Genomic DNA, 9,526 nt, shown 5'->3' with positions numbered 1-9,526 from the left:
GCTCTTACTCTGCCTTCTTGGCTCCACCCCTCTGTGTGACAGACATTATCATTTATTTCTATCATTTTAGCACCCATGTGATGTCATTAGCTGGCTAATTTCATTGAACTAACTGGACTTCTCTCTGAAAAAGAATTGAAAATGGCAAGAAGGTGAATGGCCAGGGGAAACTAGGAGCAGAGATTTTTACTAGCAACTGAAATGCCAGTAATAAAAACAGGTAAAATGCAGTAAGAAATTATAAGAAAGACAACTTAGGTAAATGAAACAGTTTTGTTTTCTTTTTAGTGAATAAGGATTGGTTTTTAAATAAATGAATACATAAAGAGGTTCTTCCATTCTCTATTTTATTTTATGATGTAATGTTTTATATTCATACAGCATCTCTACTTTGAGCTTATTATGGTATAGAATATAAATTCTTGGCCTAACCTTAATCTCTACCAAACTGCTTTTCAGCTTTCTCAACAGTCATTGTCAAAAAGTATGTCCTACTCCTGGTAATTCATATTATTGTCAAATTTAACAAACGTGGAGTTACTGTTTGTTTTTAATTATTTCTATGTCTCTCCTATTTGGTCTATTACACTGATTTGCTTTTTCCTATTTCTCACCAGTATAAAATAGTGTCAGTATTATTACTTTAAATTTCGTTTGCAGAGGGCAGCTAGGAATTGCAGTGAATAGAGCGCTGACCCTGTCAGAAGGACTTGAGTTCAAATCTGGCCTCGGACACTTGATACTTAACTAGCTAAGTGACCTTGGGTAAGTCAACTTAACCCCAATTACCTTGCCTTCCCCCTTCAAAAACAATGAATGATAAAAAGAGGAGTTTATATTTAGGGCAGTTAGACAGTACAGTGAATAGAGCACTGGCCCTGGAGTCAGGAGGACCTGAGTTCAAATTTGGCCTCAGACACTTAACACTTACTAACTGTGTGACCTTGAGCAAGTCACTTAACCCCAACTGCCCTGCCCTGCCCACTCCAAAAAGAAAAAAAAAACAGAAGGAATATTTTGGGGGTGGCTAGGTGGTGCAGGGAATAGAGCACCAGCCCTGGAGTCAGGAGGACCTGACTTCAAATCCAGCTGCAGACACTTAACACATAAACTAGCCTTGTTACCTTGGGCAAGTTGCTTAACCCCAATTGCCCTCCAAAAAGTAAAAATATAAAATAAAATTAAAATTAAAAAAAGAACTGGCTCTCTGTATTCACAGAGGAACCTCTAATTTAAAAATAACTAAATTTAGTTTTCAGGTTACCAGTTCTATTTCCCTTTCATTTATACTTTTTTTTCCTCATTATTTTCCATGACATTCTAGATCTTATGATTCTCCAAATGAATATTGTCATCATTTTGGATTATTTGGTAAAATATGGCCTTGGGAATTTGATCAACATACCACTAGATCTGTAAGTGAATTTAAGTAGTATTAGCCATTTTTATTATATTTTATTGGCATGATCTACTTATCATCAGTGAATAAATTGCCTTTATTTCTTGAGATGTTATCTTCCTTTTAATCATAGTAATACAAATCTTGCATTATATATTATAGTAGGTGAACCCCCAAATAACTTGCATATTTTTTCTTTCTTCTGAATGGAATTTATCTTATTTCTTTCTGATTTGTATCAGACAGGTCTATGTGAAAATAATGATGACTTTTTGTGGAAATGCGTTTTATATCCCAAAAATCTAAGTTTGTTTGGTTTTAATATAAATAAGTGTTGCATTTCTTCAACATCTTTTGACTGTTCTTCTAAAACTTTCTGAAGAGTCTTTGAGTCCCTCCATTGTCATTTCATGACCTTACAAACTTTGGTAATGTTGTCCAATGGCAATTTTCCAAATCTTTATTCTTCTTGACCTTTCTGTAACAAATGTTGGTCATTTTCTCTTCTCTGATACTCTCTTCCTTCTAGGTTTCTTCGGACACTGCCTTCTCCTGGTTACTCTCCACCTTCACTTGTTTCTACTACTCATTAATGAATTTGCTGGGCAGCTGGATGGCACAGTAGATAGAGTTCCAGACCTGGGGTCAAAAAGACACCTCTTTGTGAGTTCAAATCTGGTATCAGATATTCACTAGCTGTGTGACTCTGGACAAGTCACTTGCCCCTGTTTGTCTCAGTTGCTCATCTGTAAAATGAAATGAAGAAGGAAATAGCAAGCTACACCAGTATATTTGACAATAAAACCCAAATGGGTTTTGACAAAGAGTCAGACGCAACTGAAAAAATGGCTCAACAACAAAATGAATTTGTTTATTCATTCAGCATTATATTTATAGAACATCTCACTACATGCAAGGAGCAGAGCAGGATACAAAAATATCAGACCTTGTCTCTGACTTCTAGAAACTTAATAATTAAATTGCATTTGGATTAGTGAGAGAATAACTATAGTTTATCTTGCAGGTTTCACTCTAACAGTGTCAAAAATGCCAAGGAGAAGGGAATCAATAAATACTTACCTTGCTGAGCAGTATGTGCACCAATTTAGAACTTAAAAATCATCTGTGGTTTCCCCACAAGTCTAATGTAGAAATCCATGGCAACCTTTGAATATAAGAGCAATAAGTGCCTACTCACTCATGCTAAACCTCTCATTCTCACCAAAAGGGATGTATCACCACTGCTGAAGGAAAGAAATAAGTCAGTGATATCTTTTCCTGTCAACCTTAGGAGACAATATTTTCAGGCCAATTTTTATAAACAACAGATGATTATTTAGCACTCTAAAATTTACAAAGCACATACTGGTGGAATGATGGACCTGGAGTTAAGAACTGAGTTCCAATTTGACTTTGTAAGTTTACTAGCTGTGTGACTTTGAGAAAATCACTTATCCAGGTGGCTAGGTGGCTCAGTGAATAGAGTACCAGCCCTGTATTCAGGAGGACCTGAGTTCAAATCCGGTCTCAGACACTTAAAACTTACTAGCTATGTGACCTTGGGCAAGTCACTTAACCCCAATTACCCTCCAAAAAAAAAGAAAGAAAATCACTTATCTTTTTCAAACCTTAGTTTCCTGATCTATAAAATATGGATAATAATAGCATCTACCTCCCAGGACTGCTGCAAAGATATGAGATAATATGTATTAAGCACAATGTAAACCTTAAAGCACTATAAAAATGCAAACTATTTTATCATAATCATCATCATGATCACCATGATAGTTTTGCATCAACTTTTAGAGGCAAGTAATGCAGCTGAATTCTTCTTACCGTGGAGTAATAAAACAGATGCATACGGAAGTAAATGACTTATCTTTAGACATACTGATAGCAAGATATGATGAGAAGCATCATGAGATAGTAAATTCAGTCCCTTCAAAATGGATTCTAATTTCCCCTCCACCATATACTGTGTAACTCTAGGCAAATCATTGAATTCATTGGTGACCTATGCAACACTGTAAATCTCTGAATTGTAGAGGAAATGCTGACTTTATGATTAAGGAAGTGCTTTATCATGAAGGAAGTTCTTTCCCAGGAGCTCTCTATACTGAAGGAATGACAAATACAGTGAAACATGATGAATGACTTGTCCTTGGGCACACAGGTAGTAAGCACTGGGAGCAGGATTTGAACACAGGCCTTTCTAACCCAAGTACATGCTCTAGCCATGATGACATTCTGCCTCTTTGAATGAAAATATGCTTCAGGTCTATAACATTCTCATATACAGCACCTACATTATAGCATTGCTTTGGGTTTGAGCAATTCTTCAGTATTATGACTGATATTATAATGCTATTTAACTTGTAACCTGAGAACTCAGCCTTCCATGCAGAGTCATATGGCAAAACCTCCCTTCGATCTGTTCTCCTCCCGAAACTGACAGGGATACAGAAATGCATGTTTCCAAATACTGTTCCAGGCTATTAGTTTCTCACTATAAACACCAAGGTCCATTCAGGGAAATAGAATGGAGATACTTTATCTGGATATCTCTATATTTCTGCCAGGCTCTCACTTCTGAAGAGTTATGGAGGGAAAAACTGTAAGAAGGAATGGACTGATACTTTGTCTGCTATAGGAAACCTCAGTAGCAGCAATGGAAGTCATGAATTTGATTCTGGATTGTGGTATCTTAAATAGTTTTCCCAGGGAAAAATAACACCCAATATCATTCAGCAATTGGACAGAGAATCACATATTAATAACAATCCTTAACAGATCCATTGTGTTTGCCATATACCAATCTTCCTCAAAGCCCCAGTAGAAAGTAAGGAAAGAATTTTAGCTTTGCTTTTGCTAAAGGAGGACTACAAGTAGAAATAATTGGGACAGTTTGGAGTCAATGTCACTATCAGCACACATAGTGGGACCCAGACCTGAACTCAGAAGAAAAAACTTTATAGAGCCAGCTCCTGAAACTCCTTTAGGAAGTGAAATAAATATATGAACAGTTTGTGCAGAGGATAGACTGCTAAACCTACAGTCACGAAGACTTGTACTCAAATTCAACCTCAAACACATCTTAGCTATGTGACCCTAGACAAGTCACTTAAACATCAGTTTCCTTAATTGCAAATGGAGATAATAGGACCTACCTCACAGGGTCATTGTGAGGATCAAATAAGATGATTTTTTTTTGCTTTTTGGAGGGGGGAAGGTAGGGCAGTTGGGGTTAAGTGACTTGCCCAAGGTCACACAACTAGTGAGTGTTGAGTGTCTGAGGCTGGATTTCAACTCAGGTCCTCCTTACTCCAGGGTTGATATCCAGGTTGATGCTCTATTCATTGCACCACCTATCTGCCCTTGAGATGATACTTTTAAAGTGCTTAAGACAGTGCCATAGTAAGTGCTTAATAATGTTTTTGCTTCCCCCCCACCACATACATAGCCTTCTAATTAAAAGCTTCCTTGAGTACGTGGTTGATGTCTGAACCAAGTACTACAGAAGCTGAGACAGATTCATAACTATACTTGTAAATAATTAGCAAGTAAAATATTATTTTTTTGCTTGATTTCAGTAAACATTTGGATATTGATGGAAAGCAATTGTGAATTTCAAAGAAAGCTGAGAACATTAACAATAAACATTGTGGGTGCTACAGTTAATTTTCTATGACCAGGTGCAGCATTTCAGAAGTCATTACATGACTCTACAGGAGCCCCATAATGGCAAATGTTTGAGAATAATTCTCCCAACCTCACTTACTTTTTTTCTTTTGTGACTTCAAATTACCAGTAGTATGCAGAGGGCAAAAGAGCATCTGCCTCTTGGTAAAATACAAGCTCCTCAGAGTTAGATTTAAAGTCCTTACCAATCTGGCTACCATTTATGAGTCTTAAGTCTTATTCCTCTTGGCAGTCAGGTGACAAAGTGGATATGGCATTATACCTGGAATCAGGAAGATCTGAGTTCAAATCTATCCTTAGACACTAGCAGTATGACCTTGGTCACACTTAGCCTTTGTCTGTCTCAGTTTTTTCAAATGTCAAATGGAGCACCTACCTACCTGCCTAATAGCACTTACCTTACAGGGTTGTTGTAAAAATCAAATAAAATATTAGAAAAGTACTTTATCAGGGCAGCTAGGTGGCACAATGGTCTGACCCTGAAGTTGGGAGAACCTGAGTTCAAACCTGATTTCAGACAGTTAATAATGATGTGACCCTAGGCAAGTCACTTAACCCTGACCCTCCCCCCCAAAAAAAAGAAAAGTACTTTGCATAATGCTTGGCACATAGTGGAAGCATAGTAAATGCTTATTCCATTTTCCTCATCTCTTCCCTTACAATAAATTTCATTCAAATTGTTCTGCTTGCTGGTCCCTAAACTTAACATCCAATTTCCTACCTCCATACCTTTGCATAGGCTGCTCCTGTGTGTAGAGTACAATCCTTCCTCCACCTCTTAAAAAATGTTATCTTTTTCTAAATTTATCTCATTTACCATCTCTTATGGGATTTCCTTTATTTTTCTATGCCTCCTCCAAGAATTCTGTATTTACCTCTCTGCATGGATGTTCCATCCCTCAATGCAATCTAACGTCCTTGAGTACAATGTCTCTTCTGGTTCTTTTTTTGTTGGTGATTTTTTTTTTCATTGTGTTGCTATGCCAATACCTTGAACACTGGTTACTTGGTTCATTTTTGTTTAAATGAATAGGCTAGGATAGGATATATTGATTAAATAATTATCTAATTCTAGTCAAAATATATATAGAATCACTTGCAAGTATCTGTTCTGAACTGGGTCTGACTTGGGCTCATCCTCTTGTAGTTTATGTTTGATATTGGAACAAAATAAAACAATTGTAGGTCATTCAATAGTTAAAAGATTTACTTAGCCAGAGTAAGGGAGGGATATAAGTATTGAGAACAGCTTAAATTGATTTAGGTGAGCAAATCTCCCTTGCCTGATTTGCCCACTGTTTTCTAACATTCAAGGATCAGAGGGCACCTGGAACTCCTTTTGTCTGCTTTGTGCTTAGGTAAGCAGGAAATTATGTCAACAACTTGATCTTTTAGCCTTTGGGGACAACCAAATCTCAAGAAAGGCCTCAGTAGCTTTTAAGAAGAGAATAACCTTACTTGCTTTACACAGGGAGGGTGGCCCACAAAAGTCTGACAGTAGGACATTTGAATGATGCTTCTTTCCATATCTATTAAAAATGATTCCTTGACAAGGAACACTTTAGTTCTATAGTCAAAAATATATTTAGGAGCATTATAATCTGTTGTTTACTTTGAAGGGCAGGATAGTAATATTTTAAAAGAACCAATATTTAAATATATCTTCTAAATTCTATCCCTATATCCTCCTTCTTGGTGTCAATGCATTCTATATATTTTTTAATATTCCAGTCTCAAGCCTTTCTGCAGACAACACTTCAATCTAAGCAGTACTTCTTTTCACCAACTCATCTTCCATTTATCCATCCATTATTCATCCATTCATCTATCCATTCATTCATTTACATATACATTCAACAAGTTTTGATGTATGAACAAGAAAGGAGATAATCCAGGAATATATTCAGAATGAGGAAGAACTTGTTTAGCAGATATTGAAAGAATCAGAGTAAGACTTCTCTCCCTTTTGCTTTTTTTTTTGAGGGCAGTTGGGGTTAAATGACTTGCCCAAAGTCACACAGCAAGTAATTGTGACAAGTGTCTGAGGCCAGATTTTAACTCAGGTCCTCCTGACTCCAGGGCCAGTTCTCTAATCACTGTGCCACCTAGCCACCCTTTCTCTCCCTTTTTCTAAAGCTAACAATGATCTTTTAAATGGTAAATGTAAAGCCATTTTTTTTCTCAGTTCTCACCCTTCTTGGCCTCTACAAGACTCCATACTGTTGTTCTCCTTCACCTATTGGATACGCTGCCTTTTCTGAGGTTTTGTACCAATGCTCTGTCCTGGACCCTCTTTTCCCTTTTTGCTCTACATATCATTTTTAGTAATTTCCTCAACTACCACTGGTTTAGTTTCCAAATCTATGCAGATCAGTATATCTGGCATTAGTCTCTTTTCTTAAATTCAGTCTTGCATCTCTTTCTGCTTTCTGGGTGTTGTGGACATCGAATATGGACATGAAACTCAATACACATAAAATAGAACTTGTGTTTTCCTCAAAAGCCTTCTGTTTTCCAAACATCCTTATTACTGTCAAGAATAACCATTGTCCTCCCAGTTTCCTCAGGTTTGCAAACTCATTGTTCTCTATACTTCTGCACTCTTAATTAGCCCCCACGTTATCTAACTCATTGCCCAATGGTGCTGTCCTTCCTTCCCCACACTTCTCATATATATCACCTTCTCTCAACTCAAATCCCTCCTGTCCCATTTCAGGCCCTTATCACCTCTTCTCTGGGCTACTTCATTACTATTCTACTTGGTCTCCTTGACTCACATTCCTCCCCGCTCCAATCTAGTCTCCGTACATTTTCCAAAGACATTTTGCTCAAGTGTTGGTCTGACCTTGTCAGTCCCCTGCTCAATAAACTCCACTGACTCCCTATTACTTATACAATCAAATAAAAATTTAGCTATCATTGAAGGCTCTTTACCAACTGCCCCCTCCTTAGCTTTCCAGTCTTCCTACATTTTATCTCCCTGACTCCTTTGAGTGAATAAAGCACTATACTAGTCATTGAATGAGCTATAAAGACTAAACACATCATTGTATTGAAATAATTTTTTATTGGGATATTTGATAGATACAAAAAACATAATGCAGAATTTCATATGTTAAGTGGATAAAATGGTATAAGAAAAAGAGGTATCTGAGGCTTTATTGGATGCTTTTGCATGACAGTGTCTCACATGAAGAAAATACTTTCTGTCCTAATTGGTGCCTTTTGATAGCCTTTGTTTCTTTAAAGATATAATTTCAATAATACCTTCTCCTTGCCCCCCCCCCGATAGTGTACCTTCCCCTCTGAATTTATCTTCCTTCTGTTCTCTCTGTAACTTGTATTTTTTATTATTTCCTCCATTAGAATGTAAGTTCCATGAGGGTAGGGATTGACTTTTTATCCCTGGCACTTAGCATAGTTCCTAGCACATAGTAGGCACTTAATAAATGCCTGATTCATTGATATGACACACAGGACAGGTCTTCCTTAGAGGCATTATGGAAAGCTAGGAAAGGATTCAGGATACAGATGGAAGGAAGAAACCTTATAGACCATGTCTTCCAACACCTTTGCCAGTGTGTGGAAAACCTAGATAACTACCTTTATAATCAAATATAATTCTTTCTATACTTTCAGTTCTTATGCAGTGTGCTAAGCCGAGTTTCAATAGAGTAGGCAGCATAGTAGCACTTGGTGTGCTCAGTCCTAATCCCAGCTCTGCTCCTAATTAGCCATGCACTCAAGCAATGTACTTAGTCTTGCTGGTCTCAGCCAAAATGAGACCTTATTTGTAAAAAGAGGATTTTTCGACAGTAAGATCTCTAAAGTTCCAGATAAGTTGAAGATTTTCAGAGCCTATCTTTCAGCATCAGCACACAGTTTTTGTTCCCTGACAAATATGTACCAAAAATAACAGAGAGATGCAAATGGAATGCTAGAATCTTTTAGATGTCCTAAAAATTATTTACAAAAGACCTTCTTGCCAGAAAGAGCAGTTGGGAAATTATATTTAGAAGGTGTGTTACATGTGGGACTGACTTAGGTGAGACTCACAGCTACCCAAGCCTTCACCTGAAATTCAAAACAAATCTCTTCTGAGGGTGAATGCAATTTTATTACCTTTTTTTCATTGTTCTTTCTATTTTCTCACTCCTCTGCACTGCCTATTTCCAGGTGAGATGGGAAATAGAAGGACCAAAATACCATAATAAGAAAGGATTTTCTTGCAGTATCTGCAGTCCAGCTGGAATTGGAGGGAAAAAATCTCACAAGCAAAGCAAATCTTGGGGTCATCCACTTTGACTGAAGGGAGAGGGTCTGACTGAGAATCTTATGGGTGGTATATCTAAAGTTTCAGCCTGCTAAAAGTATCCCATTCCTCGTTTCAATAGTGATAATTTACACACACACACACACACACACACA

The 9,526-nt window shown here is 37.2% G+C and overlaps 1 long non-coding RNA gene across 2 annotated transcripts in view; it reads right to left on the bottom strand.

Moving 5' to 3' along the window:
* Positions 1-1,420: 1,420 nt before the first annotated feature.
* LOC138167973 (uncharacterized) overlaps positions 1,421-9,526 on the bottom strand; it is a 20,514-nt gene continuing 12,408 nt past the window's right edge. For both annotated transcript variants that reach the window (XR_011170009.1, XR_011170010.1), the window contains one exon: positions 1,421-2,145. This is a non-coding gene — a long non-coding RNA (uncharacterized lncRNA). The remainder of the gene's footprint in view (positions 2,146-9,526) is intronic.

Source organism: Petaurus breviceps, unplaced genomic scaffold (assembly GCF_028583685.1).
Source record: "Petaurus breviceps papuanus isolate PSGF00001 unplaced genomic scaffold, PetGlider_PUasm1.0 345, whole genome shotgun sequence".
In the NCBI taxonomy this organism is placed as follows: domain Eukaryota; kingdom Metazoa; phylum Chordata; class Mammalia; order Diprotodontia; family Petauridae; genus Petaurus; species Petaurus breviceps.
The sequence above is the reverse complement of the archived record's forward strand: the minus strand, read 5'-3'. Positions and strand labels throughout refer to the sequence as shown.